At 34.7% G+C, this 11,596-nt stretch overlaps 1 long non-coding RNA gene across 1 annotated transcript; it reads left to right on the forward strand.

The window, feature by feature from the left end:
- Window positions 1-8,985: 8,985 nt before the first annotated feature.
- Window positions 8,986-10,080, forward strand: LOC149190499 (uncharacterized). The gene is made up of 2 exons (XR_016255992.1): window positions 8,986-9,024; window positions 9,445-10,080. It is a non-coding gene; the product is annotated as an uncharacterized LOC149190499 (long non-coding RNA).
- Window positions 10,081-11,596: the final 1,516 nt, after the last annotated feature.

Raw genomic sequence — 11,596 nt, forward strand, 5'->3', positions numbered from 1 at the left:
GGGTCCATTCAGGAAGCCCAAGACGCCCTTTAAATTCAATTCCTCTTGGCTGAAGGATCAGGATTATATCCGGCTGATTAAGGACTTCTGGGTCTCGCATCCTATCAATGACACGGTTCCTCTTGCCAAAGGATTCTGCAGGAACTTGGCTGAAATCAAACATTTGACTATAAATTGGGCTAGGGAGAAAAGGGATCGGGAATCTGCACAACTCTCCCAGATTGAAGCGGATTTATGTTCTCTCACTGATGACAGAGGGCAGGGCTTCATGTCAGCTTCTGAGAAATGTAAGCTTATAGACCTGGAGAATCAAAAAGCAAAGATCCTTAAAGAGAGAGAGGAATCCATTAGACTAAGGAGTCGTGCTTTATGGATACAAGCTGGGGACGACAACACAAAGTTTTTCCATAACTTTGCAAAATGCAGAAAAGTATCTAATACTATTTGGAAGCTCCCTACACCGGATGGAGATATTGCAGACAATTTCAATAAGCTCGCTCAACTGGGTATCACCCATTTCAGGAACCTCTACAGGAGCACTCGAGATGAAAATCTACTTGATATTATCAATGTGGCTAATCATTTCCCGAGATTCGTAGAGGAAGAAGATGTGGAGACTTTAACTGATCCGGTCACTGCTGAAGAACTGGAAGGAGTTCTGAAATGGTTCAAAAAAGACAAAAGCCCTGGGCCAGACGGATGGACCATTGAATTCTACACCGCCTTCTTCGATGTATTGGGACAGGACCTACTACAGGTGGTTGAAGAAAGCCGATCTACTGGATCAATCTACCATGCCATCAACTCCACTTTTATTGCTCTCATCCCCAAATCCGACTCCTCGGCATCCTTTGATGACTACAGGCCCATATCTTTATGTAACTTCCTCTATAAAATCATATCCAAGACCATTGCTAATCGTCTCAGGCCTATCCTCTCCCGTTCTATCGCCCCTCAGCAATTTGCATTTCTCGATTCCAGACAGATCCATGAGGCCATTGGACTAGCTCAAGAAGCCCTCCATTCCATATGGTCGAAGAACTTAAAAGCCATCCTCTTAAAAATTGATCTGTCTAAAGCATTTGACCGTGTCAGCTGGCTCTACCTCCAAATGATCCTCATTCATCTGGGATTCCCACATGCTTTCATAACTTGGATCATGGCCTGCATTACTTCTCCATCCTTCAGTATACTTATCAATGGCTCGGCCACAGATTTTTTTCACTCAGGCAGGGGTCTGAGGCAGGGGTGTCCTCTATCTCCCCTCCTGTTCCTGCTAGTCATGGAAGGTCTCAGTCGACTTATGGAAGCTGCAAAGAGGTCTGGAGATATAGGGGGGCTTCGCATCTCTGACCTTTGTTATCTCACTCATCTACTCTTTGTAGATGATGTCCTCATTCTTCTAAATGGCAGTGTCCGAGACTCTCGATCTTTTCAAGGATTCTCCATCTTTTTTCATCTGCCACTGGTATGATGCCAAATCAGACTAAATCTACCATCACCTGTGCCCGCACATCGGTACAGGAGACTCAGATTGGCTTACAATCCTTTCCATATGCAGTTCACCCCCTGGATAGAGGATTCAAATATTTGGGATTTAATCTGAAACCTTCCTGCCAAAGGATTGCTGACTGGGTCTGGCTGGCTGCCAAATTGGAAAAAAGACTCTCAGGATGGAGCTTCAGATATCTCTCCAGGGCTGGGAGACTGGTGCTTATCAAGTCTGTATTAGAAGCCACCCCGGTCTTCTGGATGGCCTTGGCATGGATCCCAAGGAACATCCTGGGGAGACTTCAACAAATCTGTAATCGATATCTCTGGAATGGGAATCAGGACAAAAGATTGTTTGCATGGATCGGATGGAAAAAGATCTCTCTGCCTAAAAAGTGGGGGGGATGGGGGCTCAAGGAACTGCCTGAATTTGCAAAAGCACTGGCTGCCAAGATGGGATGGACACTGCTGACCAGACAAAATCTCTGGGCACAGGTAGTTTATTATAAATACATTTGGCCTCATAATATTTTGGACTGGGCCCGCTTCCCTACCTGGTCAACATCGGGATGCTCCTCGGTTTGGAAGGCCTTAATTCTATCCCTTCCTCTCATCCGGAACAATCTTGCTTGGCGCATAAATGATGGGTGGACGGGCAGAATTGGTTTGGATCCCTGGCTTAACTGTGGGGGTAGGCACATTCTTAGTCCAGACCTTTTACTGCATTTACAGGCCCAGGATATTCGGCATTTTGCACAAATTGCAGACCAACAGCGCTCGGATATTTTTTCACAAGCCTGGAAATCTGCTCAGCAAATGAACCTTCCTATCCAATGGCATCAGGAATGGGATCGATTCACGGAGGCCTTATCTGAATCTCATGTTCGAATTAAGCAAGGCCCGGATGAGCTCATTTGGTGCTATGCCGACCATGGTATATATGCACCAAAATTGGGATACATTGCGCTCATATCTCATAGAATGCCTGAGGTGATACAGCCTTGGTGGCATGCTATTTGGAAGCTGAAGGCATCTCCCCGATCCAAACTTTTCTTCTGGTGTGCTCTTTATGGCAATGTGCCCACAGGCGAACACCTCACCCACAGAGCATTATGTGGCCCATCTTGGTGTATTTTCTGCAAAAATGCATCAGAGTCTCAGGACCATATATTCCTTCTATGCCCTGTAATCATAAACCTGTGGAATAACATATGCAACCAGCTGGGAATTGCAGTAAACTGGAGGGGAAATGATATCAGGATTGCATGGGATACTTGGTCGCTCAGCCACCCGGGAACCAAAATTCAAAACCTTCCACCTGTGGCTACTTGGTTTATATGGCTTGCCCGAAATCGGGCCATTTTTGAGGATCGAATTATATCATGGGGCAGGGTAGAAGCCTCCATTGTTTCAGCATATCATGAGCTCCCGGACCCTCCTCCCCCTCGTCCGAGATCCATTCGACCTATGCCCGATTTTGACAGAACCATCCCGTGGGCATTTTTCGACGGAGCAGCAAATCAGGAAGGATGTGGCGGGGGATTTGTCCTACACCTCAATGAACACCACCGATTCCTTGTCAAAATAGGCTTAGGCAATGGAACAAACAACTTCGCTGAACTCTCTGCTGTCCACAGCCTCCTCCATTTTGCATTAACACATCAGCATACCAGCATCAATATTTTTGGGGACTCTATGGTGGTTATAAACTGGATCAACAATATCACAAATTGTCATACACACACTCTCAGTAACTTGCTACATGATACTCTCATTCTCAAAGCAGCTTTTAATCATTGCTCATGTTTGCATATTTACAGAGAGCATAACAGCGAGGCTGACAAATTATCCAAAGAGGCCTCGACACTTCCTCGAGGCGAGTGGATAACCGTGGAGCAGAATGGAGCAGAGGTGTATCAATTTTATCACAGGCCATTCATAGAACATAGAGAACAAAGGGACAACAGTCCCAGCAACGGATAGGCTATGGCGATTTTGTTTCTTTTTTGGATAACAGAAGTACATAGAACATGGAATATGTATATAAATAGAACTTTCTTATAGATATTAAGCACAGACAGATGAATGTACACAGATCAGTTTGGTTGATGACTACAGAACAACACTATGAAAGTTGTTTTTTTGTATGAACAATACAAGTAATGCCTCGGCATCTGCTATATGTAATTTTCAAAATTAATGAAAGTTACTGATTTTTCCAGGGGAAAAAAAGAAGAAATAAAAAGAAATTAAATATCTATTATCATTATTATTAATTTGATTTTTTTTTAAGTAAATTTTAATTATTTTCCTATATGACTAAGTTACAAAAAATAATTTATGTAACATAAAAACAATAAAATTAGTTTTATGTTATAAATATTTTTTTATTATTATGATTTTTGTGTGTACAAGAAACTAAATATAAGTAAATTTTAATTCGTAAAACTATAATTAATATTTCACTATTCAACATTAAATACACATTTCAAACTTTCCCGATTATCATTTATCATTTTTAAGATAAAAAAAATCATATCAAAATTTTGATTTTCTTAAAAAAATAATTTAAATGTAAAAATAAATATCATGTTAATAATATAAAATGTTTAGGCTGATAGACCTTCCTATGCATCAACAATCATCAACACTTTTACCTTGCTCAAGATGTCGAAGGTATATATGTATTATCCATTTTATTAATCTTGTATTGTTTCTTGGGAATGACTGAAGAATTATTTAGAGGTGTTTAACAGTTAATTGATGTGCAGAAGATGGTGTTTAAATCGACCATAGACGATAAGAAAAGAAAAATGAGGGCCATGAAGGCTGTTGTAGGGTCTGGAGGCACGGATAATCATTACCTTTATTGCATATATAGGCAAAATATTTTCCATCGATTTACTAGAGTTTTGATGTTTCATACTCCTTTACTAATGTTGTGATTGCTCTGTTTGAGTGGACTCTATTGAAGTCAACAAGGAGGTAAAGATAACTGCTATGGGAGAAACATATCCTATGTATCTTGCAAAAAAATTAAGGAAATTGGGCTACAAAGCAGATTGTTGAGCATAGGTCCTGTAAAGGAGGAGAAAGAGAAGAAGGAGAATATACCTATTGTGTAGCATGTGAATCCCATTTTACTGGATAATACATATACACGATATTTTTTCCATGGGTTATCGATGGGAACTGGAGACCCATAAGCATTAAATAAGAAATTTTATATTTTCTACAAAAACTTCGTTTATGTTTATCAGATTTTCTAAATAGAAATTTCATAAGAATACTTTAATTGGTTAAAATTTCATTGTGATACATTAATCGACTAAAACTACATTGTAATATATATGGATTTGGATTGGTGTATAGTTATGTTTATAAATATCGTGTATATATATATATCTCTCTATCTCTCTCTCTATATATATATATATAAATATATATATATATATTATGTTGAATATATTACCTCAATAATAGGGTGGGGAATTGAATAGGTAATTTCACATTAAGGAGTGAGGAATTGAACATGTAACTTTATATTAAAGAATTCCTTAACAGAACTCCTAATCACCTGAAGACCAATATGGTATATTTTATAATTTTCATTTAAAAAATAAATAAAAAAATTACAAATAGTCTAAAATTAGTAAGTTGAGAATATTCTTTGTCATCAGATGCATTTAAAAGTTTTCAAACAATTTTTTTATTACAACTTTATTGATATTACAAATTCTCATCATTAGAAATGTCACATAAATATTTTTATCACATTTTACTTCTATACTAATATTAGAAATTAGTATCATTACAAATGACACATAAATATTTTGATAACTATCCATATTTATCCCCTATTTAATCTATAAATACATGCTAATTATTAACCATTTAATCTATAAATATTTGTTACTTATACATCTAATTATCCATAAATCTTTGCTGCTTATACATCTAATTATCCATAAAGGTAGCTAGTCTGTAAGAGGATTTTTCTTCTTCATTGTCAAAAATAATATATCAGTCAAAGTGGCACATGTTCGTGTTCCCCTAGAAAATAACATTCCAACATCATCATCATATAATATATGCAAAACCACTTATGGATCTTTAGCACAATTTACTATCAGATAAATAGCTAAAATTGTGAGGGGCACTATTTTATTGACGATTCAATTTCATAAGCGCTTTATATTCACAGGCAACATGGTCTCATTAATACTTCTTTCTATAGTTTCGAAAAACTATTCCAAATTCTCATTATTACACCTCGCTTTAGCCATATCGTCTGATTGATAACCAAGGTCAATCCTAAGTGATCACTAAATTCAGTCATATGTGGAATCGACGGATCAAGTTTTACTAGAATCAAAACCTTAGTCTTTGGTTGAATTTTTGGTCATGCCAGTTTTTAGAATTGGTACAACATTATAAGGACAGAAAAATCTTTATTTATATTGACAAATTTGACCAAAATTTTATTAAATTTCAAAAAATTACTTATAGCTAAAAGAAAATACATTTTTTTTTTCAAAATTTTGAAGTTAGTATTAATTAATTTTCACTTACAACTAAAAAAAATTGTTCACATTACGACAGCTAGAGAAGTTGTATTAAAGAATAATATCATAGGAAGTTGGAGCTAGAAATCTTCTAGTAACCTAATCTAGACAAGTTTACCCAAACCACCTTAAAAATCCCTCTTTTAAACTTGACTATGGGAGATTAACCTGGTCTCAATCATTCATTAGCCATCTCATATGAGATGTCACATTCCACCCTTCAAGCTAGGATACTAGTGGACCTGCAACCCTAGTACTTATTCAAGTGGTCCATTTCACAACTTGGTGACTCCATGCTCCAATGCACTACATGTATGCCTCGTCAAAGCCTTATAACAATCCATAATCCTAGACATCACGTATGTTTGAACAACATGCCTTACATCGTCCTAGGGAAATGCACTTTTATTGAACCAAAACCCTTAGGGTGTTCACACACCCCTGCTATTATCACACCATTACCACTCTCAATCACAAGCTAGCTCCTTCATATGTTCAAAGACCATTAACTCTCTAGCCACATCTCTAGCTTTTTTTATCCCTGCCTTCACTTAATCTCTCTTTCCTTACATTCATACTTTGAGTTTCCCTTCCTATCATAAACAAATTCCACAAAGCTTTGACAATTTTGAATCCATTACATTTTGTTATTCTAATATGCTCTCACAGTGGCTCTCACTTTGGTTTTGATACTAGTTGTTAGGATCACTAAACACCTAGAGAGAAGTGGTGTTGTCTAAAGACACTCCTACTAGAAAACATAGTATTAGAAAACATGTTGATATATTGCTATTAAAAAGTTAATTCCATTAGAAACCATGATAATATTATTATATTTTATAAAGAATAGTATACAATATAGAATGATACTACATTGAAAACCATAATTGTTTAGTGAGATTAGAAAGTCAAAATATAATATTCGAAACCATGCTAAATATGACATCACTGTTCTTTATTAAATTTGAAACCATGCTTTGTGATAGTGATAGTGTATTCGTTTGAGCATAATGCTCATAAGCATAAGCTAAATAAAATTAGGTAACGAGGATGCACATAAGCATAATGCCAAATCCTATCATGTGAATTCTTTAAAACTCTATGGGTTTGGCCTAGCAACCCCAAGACACCTACACTTCTATTTGGGGTCTCAGCAATTATGTTATATATTTTTAAGATAAGTTATATATTTGATTTTGGGTAATTAACTTACTCTAAAATGAAATAAGACATTCAATGTGTTCCTTGTAATATAGATATAAACAAAACATCTAAAGAAAAGTAATTGCACAATGATCCAGTCCAAGAAAACAAGGTTTTCCACAAACCAATTAACTCTTCTAGAAAAATTCAACAATTCCAATTTAATAATCCTATCGGCCTCTCTTTGTACCTTTTAGGAGAATTGCTAGTTATACATATTTTTAAATTTTAGCATAGTTAGAATGTAAAATTGAAATGCAATGTTTTACGTTACCTGTTTTTGTGAATATACAATCATTTTGTCCGTAGAACATAAAATGTTATTATAAAATTATGTAAACCTTATCGTTCAACTTTTTGGCGGCTGTGTATGAAATACAAACGAAATTATCATGTATTTTTCTCTTATTTTAAATTAAAGATATTCTTCTAATATGAAAAACTTTATTAAATTTTTATATTATCTGATTTTTTGTTTTAACATTTCCATACATATTTTTAAAATATATTTTAATTTATAAATTGTTATTTTGGAAATGTATTTTAATTTTTAAATTCTTACTTTTTACTTATAGTGTTTTAAAAATCTTAGAAAACCATATTAATAATAATAATTAGAAAACAAAAAAACTCCAAAATAAAAATGTGAAGGATGTTGAACGTTACCTAATTTTCTTGAATTAGAAAACGACATGAACACAAACACAAATAGTAAGTTTTTTTTTGAAATAATTAACCACCACATCAATTAATTAATTTATAATAAAAATGAGTTTGGTTGAAAAAGTTTTCCGTTGGAAGAATTGGGAGTGCGAGTGGGAGTGGGACTATAGACCTCCGTAAAATAGAAATAACTATCATGCATGAGTTGGTCAGAAACGCGTGATTTGTAAAAAGCCAAAGAAAGCCGAAATATACGCTGATCTTTAAAAAGCAAAGAAAGCCGAAATATCCGCTGATCAAAGCCGAAATATCCGCTGATGTGTAAAAAGCGAAGAAAGCGGAAGAGGTACAGAGAATCAGGCATATCATTTATAGAGAATCAGGCATATCATTCATCTATTTTAGGTTAAAGTAAAACGAGGCGGAAGCACCTATAAATTTTAAATTTCGTTTGTGATATGTTTTCTGGGAAGAGCCTCGATTTGGGTGTCTGGTTCTTGTGTGTTTGTGGAGAGAGACTTTATAGTTAAAATTTAATGTCCAAAATTTGTATGTTGCCAGAAGAGAATGACAATGGATTTGGACCTCTAGTCCGTTTCAGAGAATCCTCTGTTGGATGCAATTTTGATGAATTCTCGACAGAATAGATCCTCTGTTGGATGCAATTTTGATGAACTCTCGACTTTCTGTCGATGAGCACAATGGATTTTTATGAATTCTCGACTTTCTGTCGATGAGCACAATGGATTTTTATGAAATCTCTTTCTGTTCCAGAAGATCCTCTGCTACATCCAATGGATCGAGCACGATTGATTTGGTCTGTTCCAGAAGATCCTCTGCTATTTCTTGATTCGGTTATTGATTTAGATATGCGCTCTGTCCCTTTGAATGTATATATCAAAGTAAATTCATTTATCATTTTATGTACAGGAACAACCAACCGCTACGGGGAGAGTTGTTATATTACAATGCGCTCTTGTTACTGCTGCTACACAAACCCTCTTTCTCCTTGTGCTATTCTCTTTGCCTATTCAAAATTGGTTTCTCTGTTTATTTCCTTCCTCTTGTGCTATTCTCTTTGCCTATTCAAAATTGGTTTCAGGTAATCTGTTTATTTCCTTCCTCTGTGTTTATTTAAATTAAATTTAATGTAATTTGTTCTTCTCATAAATTCTCTATTTCATTTTCTTTAACTAGTTTAACCTCCCTCGCCTTCACCTTAGTTTAGTTGATTTTGATAATTAGTTTATCTTGTTCGATCTAGGTTTCATTTATGTCTTGGCTTTCAAATTTGTGTTGGTTGCAAGAACAAGTATAAAATCATTTTTCCAGTCTCGCTTAGGTTCAGCTTCCAGAACAAGTATAAACTCATTTTTCCATATTAGCGTAAAATCCATTGACTTCTTGATACTAATTTCAACCAGCCGACCTCTAATACTAATTTCAATTACTTGAATACTATCCTTCATTGCTCCCTGACATTACGCGTGAACCATGGTCTTCGTTTTCTTCTCTGCTCTAGGGCTTTCATATTATCTGTTTGTAACGAGGATTGATCCTAAGGCTGTGCACAGAAGATTTGTGAAGCTGAACGAGAAACTTCTAAAGGCAGCTGTCAAACCCAACGCTTGTACAAACATGGAATTCACAGATGCCACCAGTGTGTGACAGATAAGGTATGCTAAGTAGTGGGCGCTTGGAGTTGATCAAACGTTCAAACCAATTTGAATGTAGATGCCAAGTAGTGGGCGTGTATTTGTCAGAGGCAAGTTTGTTATATTATCTGACAATAAAGAAGCATCTGACACTCATAATGCCACGTGTGTCTGTATTGCGCTCCTCCAACGTTCAATCCACACCGGAAATACGTATATACGGTGGAATGTTCCAGATGGGTTGATCCAACGTTCAAACCTGAAATTCAGGTATCCGGTGTACGGTTCCAGGTGATACAAGCCGTTCAACCAACTTGGTAAATGGCTATATATATCTCTTTCGAAGTTCATTTATTTGAATGTAGATGCCAAGTAGTGGGCGTGCTTTTGTCAGAGGCAAGTTTGTTATATTATCTGACAATAAAGAAGCGTCTTACACTCCATAATGCCACTTGTGTTTGTATTACGCTCCTCCAACGTTCAAACCCCACCGGAAATACGTATATACGGTGGAATGTTCCAGATGGGCTGATCAAACGTTCAAACCAGAAATTCATATATCCGGTGTACAGTTCCAGATGATACAAGCCGTTCAATTAACTTGGTAAATGGCTATATATATCTCTTTCGAAGTTCATTTTGTAAATGGCTATATATATTTCTTTCGAAGTTCATTTTCTAAATCGTAATGTCGGAGTGTATAGATTCAATATCATCAAGAACCTTTGGGTACCCATAATTTTGATATTTGATATTTCTAATCCAAATTAAAAAAAAAAAATAAACTTCTCGATTTTGTTATAATCTTGACGTAATTCTCATTATTTTTGGACTAATTTGTGAGTTTTTTAGACTATGCTATAAAGAAAAATGAACTATCACATTAATAATTTATCATCAATATTAAATAAAATTACAACATAAATCAGCTGTGTGCTTATTTATGGATGAATATATTATAAAATTTTGTGTAAGGAATAAAATTGAAGGTTCAAATCTCCATATATCAAGCTTAAAACAAATAAAAAAATTACCATACAAATTCAAAAAATGATTAAATATTATATAATTTTGTGAAAAATTAGTAATATATAAAATAAACATTATTATAAATAAATATAAAAATAAATAAATATATGTATGTAAAATTAACAAATTCAACAACTCTTGGCATATGATATTTGAAATCTTCACAAAATCCAACTCCATCATAATTTGATTGTATATATCATCAACTCATTTATGTATAAATAATGTTAAAAATGAGAATAACATTTGAAATGAAAATAGCAACAACAAAAAATTAATCCTCAAAAGGTTTTTGTCATAAGTAGAACAGTTTAAATAATTTTTAAGAATGATGTTAATGAAATCTAAAATCAAAATAGAGAAAGCATAAGAATGTTTGAGAATGGTGGTCGACTAGGGTTAATGTTAATGAAATTTAAATTCAAAATAGAGGAAAAAATATTTAATGATGGTGACTGAAAATATGTTGATGAAATTTTGAATTAAAACGAAAACAAAAGCATAAATAAACAGAAAAACGTCATACTGAAAATATGTTGATGAAATTTTGAATTAAAACAAAAAAAAAGCATAAATAAACTGAAAAACGTCATAATGATGGTATTTGAAAAGCATTGCAAATGTGACAATCGATATCTAAAAAAAGAAAAAAAAGGGAGCATCCACTAATGTTGACTAAAAAAAATACATTAACTGAAACTTTTAAGGACCAAAGAGTTTAATGATCATGAGTGAAAAGCCTTAAGACATCTAGTGATCGTGATCGAAATCCATTAACTAAGTCATTGATGGAGAGCTCTTGCAACTTTTTTAAACTTTAAAAACTAAAGAGAAAAATGACGAGAGAGATGGTAACTGAAAAGCACATACAAAGTGAACCGTTGAGAATATATATTAAACATAATGAATCGATGGTCAATATCAACAATTCATCCAACCCTAAGTATAATAAGAATTTGAAATCCCTAAATATAATAAACAATTTAAATC

This window comes from Pinus tabuliformis, chromosome 3_1 (assembly GCF_031772625.1).
Source record: "Pinus tabuliformis cultivar Carrire ecotype Pingquan chromosome 3_1, CPIR1, whole genome shotgun sequence".
NCBI classification, from domain to species: domain Eukaryota; kingdom Viridiplantae; phylum Streptophyta; class Pinopsida; order Pinales; family Pinaceae; genus Pinus; species Pinus tabuliformis.